The sequence below is a fragment of the Panthera tigris genome, chromosome X (genome assembly GCF_018350195.1).
Source record: "Panthera tigris isolate Pti1 chromosome X, P.tigris_Pti1_mat1.1, whole genome shotgun sequence".
Classification (NCBI taxonomy): domain Eukaryota; kingdom Metazoa; phylum Chordata; class Mammalia; order Carnivora; family Felidae; genus Panthera; species Panthera tigris.
The window spans coordinates 94,410,877-94,431,582 of NC_056677.1; the positions used below are offsets into that span (position 1 = coordinate 94,410,877).

Consider the following 20,706-nt stretch of genomic DNA (forward strand, 5'->3'; position numbering starts at 1 on the left):
TTTCCATTGTGGGGCAGAATGACCTGACAAGTGACCTCTTTGCAGACACTGAATTGCTCCTAATGATGTAGATAATTTCCTCGAGCCTCCCAAGGAGTAATGTCGGTCCTTCCATGCCTCCTAAAATCAGAGTAATTAGTTAGAAGACTCCAAAAGCTGTCCAAATCATCTCTCTGCTTAGTTACTATTCAGGTTTCCTTTACCTTATGGGGACTTCCTTCCTCTCAAGCGCTCATCTTAGGTCCTTAAAGCTTGCGTTTTGCATTTCTTTTGGTTGACAGAGTTCCTGATCTTGGTCAGTCCTGGCCCTGCTTTTGTTCTGTAGGTGCAAGGCCTCGGAGACCCACTTCTGCCCTACATGCTATTTGACCTCAGCCAGTGCCCTATTGTTGACTTCCTTTTGTCAACCAACAGCTGCAAGGGACTCCACCCTGCTACATGGCAACGTCACTGGAAGGCATCTTTACCCAGCATATTTGCAAATCCACACTTAAAGTTGAATTACACAGAAAGAAAATTATAATCCTCAAAATGCCACCCTAGCTCTTTCGCCTGTGCTGCCGACGTGCCATCCAGACTGAGGAAGGCCCAGAAAGTTCGGGGCCATGTGAGACACACCCACTGCCCCCCAGTTAACGTTTATTTATTTTTGAGAGACAGAGAGAAATGGAGTGCAAGCAAGGGAGGGGCAGAGAGAGAGACACGCACAGAATCCGAAGCAGGCTCCAGGCTCTGAGCTGTCAGCACAGAACCCAACACAGGGTAAAAATACCTACTTCTAAAGCAAATGGCTCATAAAGTACTCTGAGTGACGGAAGCTTCCAGTCTTCATAATTCTAAAACATCTTTGTTATTAATTCTAGACATCGCCTACAAATCTTACTAAAGAGAAAGATAGAATCATAGTCGTCCTGTTGCCATTGGCCTAAATTGCTATTACGTGGATCCATTCCTTACTCTTTAAACCTGACATTGCCCTTTGTTGGAAGGAAAACACCAAGGGTACATTTATGAAAACAGTACGTAACATTAGATCAGGCATTCATGTAATAAACATGACGGCTCATCTATGATATTTACTCCTAATGGGTAACCAATTTTCCATGGAAGAGAGAAGAAAGGTGCTTTATTTCTTGGGAAAAGTAGTGAACATTTCCTGTAAGGTCCCATGGTTCTTTTTTCTCCCAAGTTTTTAATTTATTTATTTTGAGAGGGGGAGGGGCAGAGAGAGAGGGAGTTAGAGAGAATCCCAAGCAGGCTCTGCGCTGTCAGCGTGGAGCCCGACGTGAGTCTCGATCTCACGAACCGTGAGATCATGACCTGAGCTGAGACCAAGAGTCAGAAGCTTAACTGACTGAGCCACCCAGGTGCCCCAGGATCCTATGGTTCTACTCACAGGCTGTCGGGATGGAGTATTTGCCTCCCCACTCCCGCATACACCCAGCTCCTGCATTACCGGCCCAATGACCTTGGGCAAAAAGTTGAATTACACTGTAAGCTTTAGCTTTCTCATCTGAAGATGGGGATAATAATATTTCCATTCACCGACTACCTATCAGCACTAAATGAGGCAATATACCCCAAGTTCCTAGTACAAGTCCTACCACACTGAAGAACTCAGTAAGGGGCAATTGTAAATGTTGTCATTTTTTTTCCCTCGGTGACATTGTGTCATTGTGATTACATTCAACTTTGGAAGGTGAGAAAGAAATGAGAGTGGAATGTAACCATCTGTCTATTGCTTGGTAGTAAAGATTGTAAAGACCTAAGATGGTAATGAAGGAAGGGAGCCAATTTCTACCTTGCTCTGTTTCGTATCGCCAGTGGTGAACCAACTCCTACTTAAACACTCCTCTAAGAACACAAACGTATCCGGGTGCCAAATCCATATTGGAGCAAACACAGGAGCCTAGACAGGGGTCCACTGGCAAACTGCAGCAGCAAACCCAATCTGCTGCTGCTTGTTCTTATAAATAAAGTTTTATTGGCACACCACCATGCCCATTTGTTTACTTGCTGTCTATGGGTCCTTTTGTACTAGAGCAGCAGAGTTGAGCAGTTACAACAAAGACTGTATGACCTGTGTGCCAAAAATATTGGCTCTCTGGCCCTTCATACACAATGAATGTCTGCTGACTCCTGAGCTAGAATATTCCTGGAGTCTGATCTCACTTCAGATGATGTCCTTTCCAGGGGACTCCCAAATATTTAAAAATTTTTCAAAAGCTTAGTCAACTTGAATTAGTTATAGGCCTAGACCATTCCATCCATTGAATGAAATGTATCTTCCTGTAATGTTACCCGATGGGTGAAAAGAAATCCTTCCCTGATTGGACAGCTTTACGTTCCATTTACACCCTGGTTCTGGTGACCCTATGAAACTGATAAAGAAACAGACACGTGAAAGCATCTGGTTCTGAATGATCAAAGATGTGTGTTGATTCAAAATGAAACTTCTGTGAGGTGCCTGGGTGGCTCAGGTCATGATCTCGCGGTTTGTGGGATGGAACCCCACATCAGGTTCTGTGCCTGGAGCTCGCTTCCGATTCTGTCTCCCTCTCTCTCTGCCCCTCCCCCGCTCACGTTCTGTCTGTCTCCCTCTCTCAACAATAATTAATAAACATTAAACAAAAATTTTAAACAGGGGCGCCTGGGTGGGTCAGTCGGTTAAAGCATCTACTTCACCTCAGGTCATGATCTCACAGTTCGTGGGTTCGAGCCCCGCGTCGGGCTCTGTGCTGACAGCTCAGAGCCTGGAGCCTGCTTCAGATTCTGCGTCTCCCTCTCTCTCTGCCCCAACCCACTCGCGTTCTGTCTCTGTCTCTCTCAAAAATAAATGTTAAAAAATTTTCTTAACAAACCAAAAAATGAAACTTCTGTGACACTTTCTAAGATTATTTAGACAAGATCTTCTAACTGCATTGAGTTATTAAAACCTTGGCACGATTTAAATCTTTAAACCAATATAGCCGCATGTTTAATTCTAAAAGTGCCAAAAAAAAGGAAATATATCATCTTTTGCTACCTGGATTCTGTTTCTGGCTTAAAATGTTTTTGCAACATTTAAGTCTCTTTTGTATATCAAAGCATTTTGCCCTCTTTTGTATATCAAAGCATTTTGCCCTTCTTTCAAAGACACTGGCAAATAAGGGCTCACACTTGACCAGGACATAGACTCCTTTATCTTCCGAAACCCTCTGGATTTCTGAGTGTAGTTTGTCTCTTGGAGTGCAGATCCTTAGAATACTTGTTTTCTGCCATCACATGTCATACCCTCATTAGTATGGGTTTCCTGTGTTTAAGCAGACTAATTGTGTCATTCTCCCTTTTTTAATACCACCTTTATTGAGATCTAATTCACCTGCTTAAATGGTACAGCTCAGTGATTTTTAGTTGTACAAACATTATTGCAATCTATTTATTTTTTAATAAAGCTTATTTATTTATTTTGAGAGAAAGAGAGCATGCACATGCACACACACACGCACACACACGTGAGCAGGGGAAGGGCAGAGAGAGAAGGAGTGAGAGAGAACCCCAAGCAGACTCCACACTGTCAGTGCAGAGCCTTACACGGGGCTCGATCCTACAAACCGTGAGTTCGTGACTTGGACTGAAATCAAGAGGCAGACGCTGAACTGCCTGAGCCACCCAGGTGCCCCTATCACAATCTATTTCAGAACGTTTTCAGGACCCCAAGAAGGAACCTCATTAGCAGTAATTCCCCATTTTCCTCCAGAGATGTCTTTAAGGATGTTCCCTTTTTGTGTATTTTATATAAATGGAATCACATAATATGTGGTCTTTTGTAACGGAATTATTTCATTTAGCATGTTTTCAAAGTTCATCCATGTTGCAACATGGTCAATCTCTTTTTAGAATCACATTTTGCATATTTAGTGGACATGGACCCCAAAATTTGGGGGCATTTAAAAATCTGATTACATTTTCCCTCTCACACACACAAACACATGCACACATGCACACACGCACACACACATTCACACACACGGAAAGAGAACCTAACAATCATACACAATAGGCTAGACATGACTGTTTCTTTAGAAGCCTGATTAGTGGTGTGGAAAATTATGCATAATCCTTATGAATTTTGGAATATGCTGTACAATTTATTCTGAAAGTTCTCCAGGATATCTTTAACAGACCCTTCTTACAGGAAACCCTCAGGGTTTGAAGTTACATTCGGACGTAAGTTTAGGTTGACTATTTCATCGAAAAGGATGCTCTTATAACCCAGACGCACAAAACAGCGAAGTCAAGATATGTGTGCGAGCTAGTGCACTCACCTACCTTGCCCTGTAATTTACAGGCATGGGCATTTTTCCTCCCAAATCAAAATGTGACATGTGCCAGTTGGTTATGTAAACCTCATGGGGGGGGGGCACTCACATGGCTATATCTAAAGCAACTATCAAAATTGCTGTAAACAAAAGGAAGACCTGTAATTTGCAAGCTCCCAGTGACACAAAAGATGCCTTCTCTGACTGCTTCAGCTTAATCATTCCCATTCTTCACAGAATACACACAACACCCCTTATATATTCTGTCTGGTTTCCTCAGTATTTCTTGTATGTTGGTTTTGCCATCGAGTTATCATTAGCCTTTTAATTCTATGTGCATTAAGACTATATTTTTTCTATGTTGCTTATAGTATTTAATTCAATGCCAAGAACATAATAGGCACTTAAAAGAATATTGTCAATTGGGGTGCCTGGGTGGTTCATTGGGTTAAGCGTCTGATTCTTGATTCGGCTCAGGTCGTGATCTCATGGTTTGTGGGTTCGAGCCCTGTGCCAGGATCCAAGCAGACAGTGTGGGCCCTACTTGAGATTCTTTCTGTTTCTGTCTGTCTCTCTCTCTCTGACCCTCCCCCACTTGGACTCTCTCTCTCTCTCTCAAAATAAATAAACTTTAAAAAAAAAGGATATTATCAATTAATATTTGACAGGAAACCTGAGGGTAACATTTTAATTTTGAGCATTTCCAGTGATGATAGCGAACTTCATTGGATCTACATAATAGAAGGTTAATGTTAATCAAATATGTCCTAAACCTAGTAAAGTCATTTTACTTGAGGTTTTTGATCTTTTGTTCTTCTTTTTAGCAAGTGAAAATATGAAAATACTCTTGGACACATCATAATAATTTCTTTATGAGAATGTGCTTAAAATTGGCAGGTTTTTTTTTATCAGACATTCAGGTTGATAGTAATCACTGAGACTTGAAAAATATTTGAAAGTGTTTATACATGGAATTAACATTCATGTGTTATACACGCACACATTTGGAGTTGGAAACATGAAAACAACCTTCACTTAGTAAACAATGGAAATAACTTGCAATTATTATATTGTGGGTCAAAAATTTTTAAGAAATTTCCAGGTCTACTAAGATCACCTCCATGTCTAATATTTTGAGGATAAGAGAAATCTTTAATATCAAACTTAATTTAAAATTTTTCATGTCAGTATTTGCTATGGATATTATCATAGAGGCTGTATTTGTAACCAGAAATAACACGGTGAATAAAAAGTAGAATCAAGAATCAATCCAAGAACCTAAGACATCATGATATGGAATAGAATTATCATATTAAAACATAAGATGAAAGCAAAATATATTAGTTCCTGGAAATGAACTGATAAATTGAGAAGCAATTAATTAGAACAGATTGGTACAGGGGCACCTGGGTGGCTCAGTCGGTTAAGCGTCCAACTTTGGCTCAGGTCATGATCTCCGTGCTCATGAGTTCAAGCCCCACGTCTGGCTCTGTGCTCACAGCTGGGAGCCTGGAGCCTGCTTCAGATTCTGTGTCTCCCTCTCTCTGTGTCCCTCCCCCGCTAGTGCTCTGTCTCTCTGTCTCTCTCTCTCTCTCTCAAAAATAAATAAACATTAAAAAACTTTAAATTAGATTGGTACACAATTACACATTTAGACAGTAAGAAAACAATTAGGTGAATTAGAAGAAATTATTTGCATTGAACTGATCAGGATTGTTTATTTCCTCTGTTATATAATGGTTGTGTAGCAAAATCACATTTTTAAAAAAATTTATTTATTTAAAAAAATTTTTTTAACATTTATTCATTTTTGAGAGACAGAGCATGAGCACAAGAGGGACAGACAGAGCCTGACACGGGGCTCAAACTCACTGACTGAGAGATCATGACCTGAGCTGAAGTCAGATGCTTAACCGACTGAGCCACCCAGGTGCCCCTAAAAGTTATTTATTTATTTTGAGAGAGCTTGAGTGCAAGTGGGGGAGGCACAGAGAGAGAGGGAGAGAGAGAATCCCAAGCAGGCTCTGCTCAGTCAGCCCAGAGCCTGACTTGGGGCTCAACCTCACAAGATCATTACCTGAGCCGAAATCAAGAGTCAGACGATTAACCGACTGAGCCATCCAGGCGCCCTGCAAAGTCACCTTTTAACAGACTATAGAAAAGAGGTTTTAAAAAAATGGGTAAATGGGAAACATAATTTACCCTAAGAAATTTTCAGGAAAAAAGTCAGAATATGTGCACATAATAAATTGTGCACTGGACTGGGGAGAGCTCTGTAGAAAACACAGCAAAGAAAAGGAGGATATGCTTATGGAGAGGAAGAAAGAAAGGTATGTTGGACAGAGAGAAAACCTAAGGGTGAGACCCAAGCCTTCTATGACATCAAACAAATACAGGAAGAAGAAGTGGTTTTCAAAATTGTGTGATATTGATTTTAAGCTATTTATTACAAAGGTCCGTGGGATTGAAAATTGGAGATGGAAGGAAAGGGTGAAAACTTTCAGGCTGTTGATTCACAGGGTCTGCGAGAAATCTACATACGTAATAGACTTTTTGTTTTGTTTTCATTTTTACAAGAATAGAACGATAAAATAACCATTAGTTCAACAATCATTTACTGAACTGCAACATGCAAGGTGCTGTAGGCTGAATTAGAGTCTCCAGTCAGTTAAGTGTCTGACTTTGATTTAGGCTCAGGTCACGGTCTAACGGTTTGTGGGATCAGCCCGTGCAGCTGGCTCTGTGCTGACAGCTAGGAGTCCGTCTCTCACTCTCTCTGCCACTCCCTGCCTCCTGCTCTCTCTTTCTCCCTCTCAAAATAGACATTTTTAAAAAGATGAATTATTGCCTCTATCTTGACTATAAGCATCTATGAGGCACACTGGAGGCCTCCTGTGCAAGCCTTTTCTACATAGATAGGAAAATGACCAATTTGGGGTTAGTTTGTGAATGATCCCATAAGAGTTCAATCAAAACGAAGTGCAGTTTGAGTAAAGGTTTGAATCTGAAGCTCCTTTCTTAGGGAAAACGTTTGGCTTTGAAGAGACTTTTAAATTTGGGGCAACACAAAGGTAGCTTAGTTACATCAAAATGCCTATTTTAATAATATTGATTAAAATGCACTTCTACTCGGATTATACTATTGAGTTAGGGATCTTAATTAGCATCCAAATAGGTGCTTCCGTGTTTAAGGCATCTTTTTTCTGGGGGAGACTTCTGAGACCCTGACTAGTGCCACTGCGTGGGCAACCTTGAGGCTTTGAAACTATAGACCACTACACTTCTATTAAAGTGACATTTCTCAGGGGTGCCTGGGTGGCTCAGTCGGTTGGGCTTCCGACTTCCTCCACTCAGGTCATGATCCCACAGCAGTTTGGTTCAAGCCCCAGGTGGGGGGGGGGGGCTCTGTGCTGACAGCTTAGAGCCTGGAGCCTAGCCTCAGTGTTAATTAGTGAACAAAGACCTTTATTAAAGTTTCCGATGTAAGGTTTTCTGATTAAGAAACAGGAAAGCAAAAATAGCATATGCACAGGGTTCTTAATATTTTCCCTTACTCCAAATTCTAAAACTTGAGAAGTAAACGGAAGTAGAAAATTAAGTGAAGTAATTGAGACAAATATATCCATACTGGAAAACTTAGCTTGCAGAGTCCCCTCAAGCTATGGCTAAGTCTGTACGTTGAAGTCTAAAAGCACGTGGGGGGGGGGGGGAACACCTGGGTGGCTCAGTCCGCTAAGCGGCCAACTTGGCTCAGGTCATGATCTCACAGTTCGTGAGTTCAAGCCCCGCGACGGGCTCTGTGCTGACAAGCTCAGAGCCTGGAGCCTGCTTCGGATTCTGTGTCTCCCTCTCTCTCTCTGCCCCTCCCCCACTCACACTCTGTCCTCTCTCTCTCTCTCTCTCTCTCTCTCTCGAAAATAAATAAACATTAAAAATAAATAAGTAAAAGCAGGTGGAAGCTTTTCCGTGGTGACTGACGCAAGGTGGACAACTGAAGTACCATATTCAGTGTGTCTAGAGATTTTGTGCAAAGAATTATAGAAACCATACCAAACCTTGGGCCAATTATTGGAAGCCAGGATTCTCGTTCTGGAGCCTGTTGTAAATGTGTGTGGCATGGTCAATGTAACAGCAACATGCTGAAATCAGTATTTTCGTGCTGACCCAAACCTGACCCAGTAAGAAATCTCTCATAACAGAAGCTCAATGTTTCTGAAGGCATGATTGCCCTCTCGTTTCTTTTTCACCTTCCCGTGCCTTTCATAAGTCCTTCTAGTTGGTTAATCATTAATCCCCTTCCAGGTTCCCTCCTCCCCCCTCTCCGTGTCAAGTCCTTCTCTGGTTATGTAGCTTTTAGGCAGTCTATGGACCCCCGTACCTCTTCCCATTTAACAAGTCCGGGCACTCACTACGGGTTAATTTCTCTAAGCAAATTCATAACGGCAGATCAAGCGGGGGCTTCTTTACAGGAGCATTCAATTTTTGAGGCCACTCCTAATTTAGCATTTTCCCTAAAATGCGTGTAAAATGGGATGCAATTGAACCCATTTTAAATTCAAAAAAAAAAAAAAATTCCAAGCACACATTTCCGGAACAAAATGGTTACGACTGGAACGGGAAAGGGCTTAGACTTTCTCCTCCGCAGCTGTCCCACAAGCCAATCCCTTGACCTGACCCTGGAGAATCCCTCCAACTCTGGCCCTCGGAGCTGATTTTGGACCTGCAGCGAGCCAAAGGATTGGAATGCAGATCCGGAGGGGAAACCTCCGCGTCTGTTCTTGCAAGAAGCCAGCTGTGGTAACCTGGAGGCAATCTGCTGGGCAAAGAAGAAGAAAGGGTGCTCTGGGTAACAGAGAAGGTAATCCGGGAAGCGCGTCTCCCAAGTTTTCTCTGGTGGAAAGAGACGGATGAGAGTTGACATCCATTTCCAGCCAACCGAGCGGAACGCGGTTACTTGCACCATGCCTTCCCACCTCGACTTCTCACCCCTTGCCGCTTGGACAAAGCGGCCACACAAGGTGACTGGGGTCAACGATGTACTTGGCACGAAACCAAAGACCCGAGAGCCGGTCCCGTCCATATTCTGCCCCTTGGACCTCGGAAGGTTAAAGGGAAGATTGCTGAGGTTTCCCCTCTGCGTTGTTTCGCACCTGGGCTGATCCGAACAGTCGAAACTACTAGAAATGTCCCTTTCCGCGCCCAGGCTCTCTTCGCCATTCAGGGGAAAAAACTGTACCCTCAGACTTAAGTAGGGGCTTAGTGACTTTCAAACTCCCATTCCCAACATTCACATCTTTACATTGTTTCCACTTTTTTTTTTTCCTTTTTGCACATTACGCTGAGCCAGGCACTGTGGACTTCTAATCTCTTTTTAGCCGGGGAGGGGGAGAAACCGGCGCGAGGTTTCTCGCGCTCCCCGCCGCAGAGTTAGAGTCCCCATCCCACCGGGGTGTCCACCCTGGCGACTCTTCTCCCAGTTCCCCACCCAGTTGATGTGACAGGCTCGTGGCCCAATCCCCTTCCAGGTTCCCAGGCCGAGGGCTAGCACCACCCGAGCCAATGGCGGCGGCCGAGGGGCGGAGGGAGCGCTGGCTTTAGAACCACTGCCGCAAAGATTCCGAGAGGCAGAAGTTGTCCGGGCGCGTCGGTCGGAGGCTGTCGGGCCAGATCCGGGACTCTGCGACTTTATGTAAGTGCTTTGTGGGCACGGGAGGGCACGACGGGAGCGAGTGCCCGGGGCGTGGGCAGGCGTGGGTCCCGGGGAGAGCATCTCCGGGCACCTCTGCCGGAACGTGCCCCGCGCGCGGGGACGCGGGGCGGAGAGGGGGCTGCAAAAATTCCAGTCCCAGCCCTCGGGCGCCAAAGCGATCGTTGGCAACCGCGATGGGTGGGAGTGACAGCGGGCCCCACGACCACCCGCCGCAAACACGTTTTCTGCTCTTAACCGCAGGGATGGTGCTTTCTCGCTAGTTGCTCTTAACTTGTTGCCTACCTGCGGCTGCAGTCCTGGACGCCAACCCTTGCCCTTCTCCCCTTCCGTGGCGGCCGCCCCGAAGTGGAAACCGAGCGCCTAACTTCCCTCCGTCGTCCTTCCCCGGCTACTGCCATCCCCCGCCCCCCGCCCCCTCCCGCCCCGGACTCAGGAAATCCCGGAGCCGGCCGCCTGCGACGCCTCCAGCCCCGGCTCGCCCGCCTCGGCTGACCTCGCGGGCTCACGCCAGTTCCGGGGCGCTGAGCGGCTGCCTTGGCCCAGGGAAGGAGCGGGGCTCCGACTGCCGGCCTCCCGCTCGTTTCCCTGGCCATTCGCGAGAGCGCCGCGATCGCACCGCATCTCCCTATGAGTAAGCACTTTTTTCCTTTCAGTAGCACAACATCTCCGGGCCAGTAGGGCAGAACCTTTCGGCTCTCGTCTCCCCCGACTCCGCGCCCTCGGGCTGCTCCCTGCTCGGCTCCTCGGGCTCTGTAGCCCCGAGCGCGCGGTCGGGGCAGCGGCAGCCCGGGACCTCCCGGGGCTCCCTGAGAGGCTGAGCGGCGGGGGCAGTGGGAGGGGGTGATGTGCCCTCCCCGCCTCCCCCCCCCCCACAGCTGCACTTGCCGCTGTTTACTTTTTTCCACCCGCGGTACTTAAGCGCTCTAATGAGAGGCCGGGGGACGCTGACCACCCCCTCCCTGGCTTCTTGCCAGTCCCAAAGTTGCCGCCGCCGCTGCTACCGCTCTAGCGTGCTGGCGGCTCCGACGGCCCGGCTCCAGCACCGGAGACGATCCCAGGCTGGGAGGTGGAATGAGGTTAATGCTTTCTGACACTTGCCCGACGCGCTGCCTCTTGCTCCTCACCAGTTCTGCACACCATCCCTAGTGGTGCAGGTTGGGCTTAGAACTAACTGCGTTGGAGAGCCTCACCGTATAGGATCACCCCGACAGGATGCTGGGGGTGCCTGGCCTGTTTCGAGGGAGGGGGTGGAGTGGGGGCACAGAGCCTGGCTGGCCGCACTGTAGGTAGAAAACGTAAAGCGAAATGACAGACTCCTGAGAGGTAAGCACTTAAACTCGACTTTACCGATGTCACACTGTGTTTGGGAGCCTCAACGTGATCCTGGAGATGCAATTTACAGTGAATTCCACCGAAGCGACCGATGTCCCACACTTGCTGATTGGCATCACGTGCCGCAAATCTCTGATGCCCCTAGGGTAATGGTCACATGACTTCTTTTGCCTTTAAAACTGGAATGTAATGGCTGAAGCCCATTTTCCAAAAACAACCGCGACAAAAAAGCAGAGGGGGAGTGTGAGCTAGCCCGTACTCCAGGGAATTCTGCTTGGATTTGGACGAGGGGAACAGAAAGGGAATTTGGTGCTCAGATTTTACCCAAAATAAAGACAGGAGCTGTTTTTGAAATAAGGGCTTGAACTGTGTTTGTGCTGGGACGTATACCTCCCCAGGGGCCTTTCAATCTACTTAAGGCTTTCCTGAATTCAAAGCATATCTTACTGATTATTTTCCAGGAAAATCATCCTTCTAATTTACACCCACCTCATGCCTAAATGATACTTTTGAAGCTGTATTCTGTAAGATGGTGTTAAAAAAAAATTAGGATTTACCCATATTCCTGGTTCTGGCCTATATTCTAATTGAACTGTTCTCTTTATTAGGCATCTACTTGAAGGTGATGGATCATTTCTTGACTAAAATTAACCACCAGTTATTTGTGGTTTGGAATTAATTGGATCAGAAATCAGGCACAAAAACTGTGGATTCTAAATTTGATAAGTTGAGCTGGTTGCGACTTTGCCTGTCAGAATCTGTTTTTTAAAAAAGTGTCTCTTTTTTTAAATAATTATTTATTTATTTTGAGAGACAGGGCGCAGGCTCCTACAAGCAGGGAGGGGCAGAGAGAGAGGGAGAAAATCCCAAGCAGGCTCTGCACGGTCAGACCAGAGCCCAAGGCTGAGGCTCAGTGTCACCACCAGGAGATCATGACCCGAGCCAAAATCAAGAGTGGGAGGCTTGGGGCGCCCGGGTGGCTCAGTTGGTTGAGCTTCAGACTTTGGCTCAGGTCATGATCTCCGGGTTCGTGAGTGGGAGGGACCTCCTCGTCAGCTCGCTGCTGTCAGCCAAGAGCCCCCTTCGGATCCTCTGTCCCCCTTTTTCTGCCCCTCCCCCGCTTGTGCTCTCTCAAAAATAAAACATTAAAAAAAAAAAAAAAAGAGTGGGAGGCTCAACCAGCTGAGCCACTCAGTATCTTTAGCCGTCAGATTCTTGATGCAGTAATGAGAGGACCATTACCTGCCCAGGTGGCCCAAGATAAGGTTGCTGTTGGAAAAACGTGGCAGGGCTGATAGAGAATATACCCCAGAGTACTGAAATGGGCAGAGGAAAAAAAAATAATAAAAGTGGGCAGTGGGCAGAGGAATCTCTGAGGTCAGGAGTTTAAAAGCTTTCCTTATTTACAAAAATGGATCCAGTTGATACATATTCAGCCTTGAAACTAGGGCAGCTATAAATGAAACTGGGAACAGTTAAGACGTTTTGGCTTTGTATGCATTAGCCAAAATAACCCTTCGTCTACTGCAGCAACCTCGGAACGACTTGAGCACTCTTTTTTTTTGTGCTGTGCTTGGGTTCCTGAGCCTAAAAACAAGAACTCCTCTAAAGCATGTAGTTCTGACCCCAAGGCTAGCCTTGTGGCACAGATTAGCTCAAAGTGGATTTAAGCTACACCTGGGTTATTGAAGTTAACTATGCTGGTTGATAGAACCCCCTAGTGGAGGTGAGGTGATAATAACATTTTAGATTGAACTCCTAATAAATATTTAACCTCAAAAAGAGAGTACAACTATCCAATGAGGTTGAAGTGGAAGGGAAATGAGCCCTTTTCAAAATATTATTAAACCCAAGGCTCCTGGGGGGCTCAGTCAGTTAAGTGTTCGACCCTTGATTTCAGCTCAGGTCATGATCTCGCGGTGGGATCCACCTGCTGACAGCTGGGTTGGGGGCGGTGCGCACACAGTCTCTCAAAATAAATAAATGAACGTAAAAAAACTCATAAAAAATATTATTAACTCATGTCAAAACGGGATCATCTCTAGGCTCTCAGCCTACACGGCATTTCATTTGTCTTCAGATGTGCACTCATTTAAAACCACTGACTTTGTTACTGACTTCATTTGGGGGGTATCGTTTAGTGAACTCAGGTTTTACCATCAGGGGGTTGTGAGTCTAATTCTGAATCTCTGTTTGATCTAGCAAGTTATCAACCTCTTTCTTTATTTGGGGTAGGGAGCCAAATTATGCTCTGCCTTGACTTAGTACAGACACTCCACACTGAAGTCCAGGGTCTCTAGTCTGATACCATCATTTAGATACCATTGCTAAAAATGTCTTGGCTTACGGCATTTTGGGTGGAAGGATTAATTATAATTGGTAAGTAATATTTTGGTTGAGATTACATCTCTTCTACAAATGGTTACATGCACATTAGACCCAACTGTTTATACTGGCAGAACGTCAGTATCCAGAGCACTATCTGAACCAAATGAAATTTTGCTCCTTGGCAAACCACATGAGTGTTACTGAAAAGAAGGGGTAGCTTGGCCATGGTGCTGGAGAACGAAAGTGATTTCTTTTTGGTGAAACTGACCGGGAAATAGGAAGAAAGACCACTTTCCATGATTCCATATTCTGTTTTAGGCATTACTTCCACTTGCCTTTCCAAGAAATTTACTGACATGATATTCTTACCACATATGATAAAGTCATGAATTTCTTACTGTATTTCATGTAGCCCAATCTAGGTGAAACATGACTGCTAAACTCTTTTTTGCTGTTTAGGACAGATTCCAAAAGATGCTGGTATAAAATTGAAAATGAACATCTATCAGTACATGACAACTTGGGTATCTGGTTTTAGAATCATTTCATGTTTGCTCATATAATAAGTTTTCTTTTGGTTAAAAGTAATCCAGAGCGGGAAAAATTTGATCTGTGAAACTAATAAAACACAGTTTAGAAGAAAACAGCCAGATCATGTTTTGAGTCTGTGTGATTATTCTAGAGAATGATATACCCTATAATGTACCTTCACTGTGTTGGAGGTTTCAAAAGCTTTTCGGATACATTACACTGTTGGAAGCTATTTTAGGTACGAATGGTCAGCCCTAGCTGTTTTTAGTTATGATACAGCTTTGGTTATAGTTATGGCTTAAAAATATAAACTGTCTACTCCTGAAATGTCAGTCTTAGAAGGTCATAAAAATTCAATATGCTTAATAATATGTAATTTACCTTCATCTTAGCACTCAAAAGGCAACTGTCAGTATGAAATGTTTTAGGGAGGAAAAAACAATGCCTTTAAGTGAAAATTAAAATACTAGAGGAAAAGTATGTTGGACTTAGCTTCAGAAGAACTCGATTCTAGACATGGCTCTGCTATTGACTCCTACTTTGACCTTGAGAAAGTCACTTAAGCTTATGTTGCTAACTAACATTGAATACATTTTGCATTTTCTCATTTATACGGCTGAGAGCATGACTCCAGGTTTTTGTTTTGCTTCGATTTTTTTTTTCAAATAGTTATAGTCTTATTTCAGTTACATTAGTTGATTTAAAAATTTTTAATGCACCTGTATGGAACCAAGCTAAATACCTTGTTGGCAGACTGGTAGCTTCAGGAAAGCTTCGTTTTTCTTAAAGGTCTGGAAATGTGTTTGATGGTAAGGAGGTAGTGTCGTTTATTGGAAAAGGCACTGAGCATGGAAGGCAGCGGCTTTTCGCTCTCTACGGTTGGGACACACAGGCCATTGTAGGTAAATCACACAAGTTCTCGATGTTCATGTTTGGATCTTACTTTATTAAGCCATCTGTTTCCAATCTATGTATTTCCCAGGCATGCTGAAAGGATAAGTGAGATATGGATAAGTGAGCCTTGGTTCTTCAGCAGACAGGTGCTATATAAAATCAAAGTACTGTAACAGTATATCACTGAAACGCTAAAACGTCAACAAGGTTTTACGGAAATGGTAGAAATCTCATCACTGAAGTCTCGCCCCATTTTAACTTGTCTGTAAATATTCTCCAGCCCTCCGGTTTTACAAGCAAAGGAGAAATAAAGGCAGACATAATAAAATGAAAAATAAGAGAAATGGTTAATGACAAGAGAATAAAAACCTATATGTAATACTTTCTTATATGTTTTTTTTTTCCTCTCAAATATTATGCCAGGCAGCCTGGTAAAGCCATTAATGTGATGGGGTTTTTCCCCCCCTCCTTCTCAAGTAACTACTGAGCAGTATTTTAGTGTTTGTTGGTAATCATTACAGAATCCTTTGGCTTATCCTACTTCATTCTTAGTTTTGTGACTGCCCACAATGGGAGGTCTTGTGTAAAACTGCCCACGGAGAAAGCCAAGTGCTTCTCCTTAAGCAAGTACCCTTTAAAGGAGTGCAGGTTTGGAAAAGCTCCTAATGGAGGAGATAATCTGTATATTTAAGTGCAGTGCCATCATTAACACTGAAAAGATGAGAAGTTAGGTAGATCTGTGTTTGAAAAGCAAGTTGGATAGCTGGCTTCTGAGGTGCCCTTTTTACCTCCCACCCTTAAAACGGTTAACACGGAATTAATTTTCAGTGTTTATTGTCACCTTGCCATTTATATGCTGGTGCATTAACCATTGTCATTCCTTGCATTATCATGCATTTTTATTTTGTTGGTGAAAATTATGTTTTTATCTATTAAATGCCAGTATAAGCAAAATACGGTGTTTATATTAGTTTCGGCTGTACGATAATAGCGATTCAACAGTTCTGTACATTTCTCAGTGCTCAGCACCAGAAATGAACTCTTAATCCCTTTTGCCTATTTCACCCATCCCCCATCTACCACCCCTCTAGCAACCACCAGTCTCTACATTTAAGAGACTTTTTTCTTTTTTTTTCTTTGTTCATTTGTTTTGTTTCTTACATTGCACACATGAGTGGAATCATACGGTATTCGATAGCATTTGTCAAAATATCATTTGTAAAGTGATAGTACTTAATTAAAATGAAATAAGCAGTTGTAAAGTGATAGTACTTAATTAAAATGAAATAAGCAAAAGGCCAGGAGTTAAAGGACTTTTGAAATAACCTGGTACCATGTGACTACTTCTGAAGAGTGGGCTCTTTTTGCTAATAGAAGTCAATTTCTTTTATAAAATCTCATCTCTTATTTCTACTATCTCTGCTTTAAAAGACTGAATAGTGGGGTGCCTGGGTGGCTCAGTCGGTTAAGCGTCGGACTTCAGCTCAGGTCGTGATCTCATTGTTTGTGGGTTCGAGCCCCACGGGGGCCTCTGTGCTGACAGCTCAGAGCCTGGAACCTGTTTCGGATTCTGTGTCTCCCTCTCTATGTACCCCTCCCCTGCTCACACTCTGTCTCTCTCTCAAAAATAAATAAACATTAAAAAGTTTTTTTAAGATTCAATAGCAAATTATTTTTTGTAATCTTGTAACCCATTTATTGAAAATCCAACTCTGATTCTTTTAAGCTGTGTATATATGTGTATATATATATATATATATGTGTGTATATATACACACACACACACACACACACACGTATTATATATATACATTATATATACATTATAGATATAATTTACATGTAGCATATATAAAGTTTTTATCTTCTATGAAATAAATTTGTAAAATCAGTGTAATAGCTTTGAATATTTATTATTACATTCTTCATTATATGCTGAGTACATAGTATTGCATGCAGATTAACATTCTGTAATTGACACTATCTTTCACAGACTAGTGTAATTTTTCAGCATTTTTTTTCTGTATTTCATAACTAGTTTGTGTATTCCCATTTTTGTCATTTCTTTTTATTCTTTTGGGCATTTGGGGGCTTGTATTTCAGGTGAGAGAGAATTACTATTATAGACTGCAAAGTGTTTTCTAGAACTGCGAATGATAGGAAATGCTATAATAATCCACATGTATGATTTAATTTACTGAAAAAGTATCTTAAGTAGTGCAGACTTAAAATTTTTTTAATCACTTTGGGTTAAAAAATACAGTCACTGTAAAAATGTTAGAAGAAACTATAAAAGGATTTATAAAAAAGAAAATGAAACTTACTCATAATCAAACCACCTGTTCATATTTTTTATCTTTTTCCAGTGTAGAAAGAAACTTAGGTATTTTTTTTTCTTTTTAAATTTTTTATTTAAATTCTAGTTAGTTAACATACAGTGCAACGTTGGTTTCAGGAGTAGGATTCGGTGATTCATCACGTACATGCAACACCCGGTGCTCATCACAAGCGCCCTCAGTACCCATCAGCCAGCTAGCCCATCCCTCACCGAGAAAGTTAGATATTTTAAAAATTGGGATCATACTGTGTATACAGTTTGTATTCCATTCTTTCCACTCACTACGTTATGAACATGTTTTCACGTAATCAAATATTTTTGAAAAATTTTTAAATCACTGTGATCTTCCACATAATGAGCATCTCCTCATTTCTTTTCACTAATTCCAGGTTGCTGCAAGTTTATGTTGCTTCCATTTCTTATAGATAGCGCTTCAGTGAACATCCTTGGGCCAAAACCATTTTTGCAACTCAGATTGTTTCTTTGAGATAAGTGTTTAGAAGAGAAATTGCAAAGATTTTTGTTTTTAAAGATGAAGTCCTTTGACAATCTCTGAAATTTAAACATTGGCTTAAGCAGAAAAGAGCTTTGATTGCAAACAGTGTATTCCAAAAACAAAAACATAAAAAAGGCTGTTCTTTATATAGTATATGGTATTTGACTCTAAACTGAAGCTGGTTTAGGTAAAGTATATGTCTCGGAAATATTTTGGTTTCCTCTGATCTACTTCGCAGGTGCGAAGCAGGATGAAGGAGAATCGTGTGGGGTATATACAATCATAGGAAGTTCTATTTTTTAAAACGGAACTGTTAATGGGGGAGGGGAGACAGGTTTATTTTTAAGTTGCCTTTAGATTTCAGGTTGTTCTAAAACTCAGTTCAAGTATACAGAGCTTATTTGTGACCGTGTACCTTCCATATCCTAAAGGAACTTTTAGTCTTGGAGTTGGTAACATGACTGTGTTTGTCGATAGGCTTTTTTTTTTTTTTTTTTTGTCTCAGGCTGTTGGTCCCTTAAATTACCATGATGTCACTCAACAAATTCAAAGTTTTACATTTCATTCATAAGCAGAGCTCCAACCGTGGTAGGAATTCTGATGCTGCCACTTAATTTGTGCCTAGTTTCAGTGTGCAGTGACTCCCCAGATTACAAACACTAGATTTAACAAATATTTTGTATATTTGCTCTCTCAAAAATAAACAAACATTGGGGCGCCTGGGTGGCTCAGTTGGTTAAGCGTCCGACTTCAGCTCAGGTCATGATCTCACGGTCCGTGAGTTCGAGCCCCGCGTCCGGCTCTGTGCTGACAGCTCGGAGCCTGGAGCCTGCTTCGGATTCTGTGTCTCCCTCTCTCTCTGCCCCTCCCCCACTCACTGTTTGTCTCTCTCTGTCTCTCTCTCAAAAATAAATAAAACATGAAAAAAATTTTGTAAGTAAAATAAAATTAAAAAATAAATAAATACTAAAAAAAAAAGTTTTGAAGGCGGTCGGGGGGCGGGGGGGGGGCGCCTGGGTGGCTCAGTCGGTTAAGTATCTGACTTCAGCTCAGGTCATGATCTCATGGCTCCTGAGTTTGAGCCCCGCATTGGGTTCTCTGCGCTTGGGATCCTCTGTTTCTCTCTCTGCCCCTACCCCACGTGTTCTCTTTCTCTCAAAAACAAATAAACATTAAAAAATGGAAAAAACCCCAAATATTTCGTATATTTGAATGGCTCATAGTACATACACTGCATGTCCCTCTCTAAATGTATCCCGTGCTGTTACACAGCCTCTCCCCTGGTGTTTCTCTCCGTCTCCCAGTTCAGCAGTCTCACTAAGTGCCATGCCGGCCTGGACATAGCACGATGACCCAGAAGTAACGTGGAAGATGGGTCTGACCTGACACCTCAGTCCTACCACCTCCTTGTGTTTTCTTTCCAGAGGGATCATCTCCAACTGTGTTTTATAGTCAGGATGTGTTTTAGCTTGAAATGTGAGTTCCAAGGGCTCTGCTAACTTATATCTCTGTGACACTGGGGAAGTTCTAGATTCACCATTTACAAAATGGGGCTAATACGACTTGTTTTCAGTGTTGTCCATAAAATCGAATGAGAACATTTATAAAGAAACTAGCAGATAGTAGGTGCTCCATAAATATTTCCCTTTTACAGGCCAATGAATGTTGCCTTAGATGATCTTGTCAGGTGTCTAGATATCTATCTGGTCAATTTTCCTCAAATTCAAACTGTTTTTCCTTACGTATCACCGTTCAGGATAAATCAGGGAGTTTATTTTTTCTGCTTTACTTAATGGCATTGTGAAAATATCGCTTTCCATTGCTTTTTATTGTACATAGGGAAGATTTTTAACAATGATGTAGGTTGAAGAAGCTTCTTGACTTAAGCTAGGAAAACTGTTTACCATTTAGTGTATCCTTTTGTGAAGTTATGCCATCCAACGGTTTAAAGAGCTTGCCCTCAAAGGACCATTGGAAACATGACTCTATTCATACATTAGAGAGACCATTATGAACTTATTACTACTAACAAATATAATTAGATCAGGAGAAAAGGTAATAATAGGTAATGTTGATGCTTGACTGGGGGAAGAGGGGAAAAAAAGCTTCAAAATCTTCAGTGTTACTACCGCAGGATAAATAGACACGTGAATGTTAAAAAGTTTACCTTGGTAAAAATACGAGAAAAGAGAAAATAAACTAGTAAAAAAATTCAAGTGCTGGGGAAGGCAGAGGGTTATAAACGAAATCAACTTCTTTCCAAGACGACAGACGTGTGGCCTTTAGAAATGGTTGAATCCAAAAGGTATTAATCTTAGATTTATGATGCCCGTTATTTCCTGTAATGGAAGTTTTCAAAAGCAAAAACCAGGAAATGATGAAGGACACTGACACATTCAACAAATATTTTGAGCAGTTTGTGGGTCTCCGGTTTAAAGCTACAGTTGAATCATTTTTACAAGTGGCTACGTAGAATGAAAAGTGTGTTATTTCGTCTTAGGATAATTAAAAAACAAATACAGCCAAATGGTCATGACCGTAGATAAGCAAAAAGTAATATTGACAGGTTTACATGTTTAAAAATATAGGCTGGCCCATACGTTGGGTGTCTGACCCTGAATCAAAGTGTTCCGGGATTTGTTGGCCTGCTGACCAAAAAAAAAAAAAAAAAAAAAAAAAAAAGCAAACTAGAGTATATTTATAGGTGCAAGCCAAAGATGGGAAACTTCCCTAACCAGAGATTTGTGTTAAGAGGAAGGGAAGGATGGGGCGCCTG

At 42.6% G+C, this 20,706-nt stretch overlaps 1 protein-coding gene across 2 annotated transcripts in view; it reads left to right on the forward strand.

The window, feature by feature from the left end:
- The first annotated feature begins 9,910 nt into the window (after positions 1-9,910).
- The window catches only part of PLS3 (plastin 3), a 90,993-nt gene continuing 80,197 nt past the window's right edge, over positions 9,911-20,706 (forward strand). Inside the window, exon 1 of one of the 2 annotated variants that reach the window (XM_042974026.1) lies at positions 9,911-9,990. The gene's annotated coding sequence lies outside the window, so the exon portion shown is untranslated. The remainder of the gene's footprint in view (positions 9,991-20,706) is intronic. The other variant, XM_042974027.1, reaches the window with a different exon arrangement.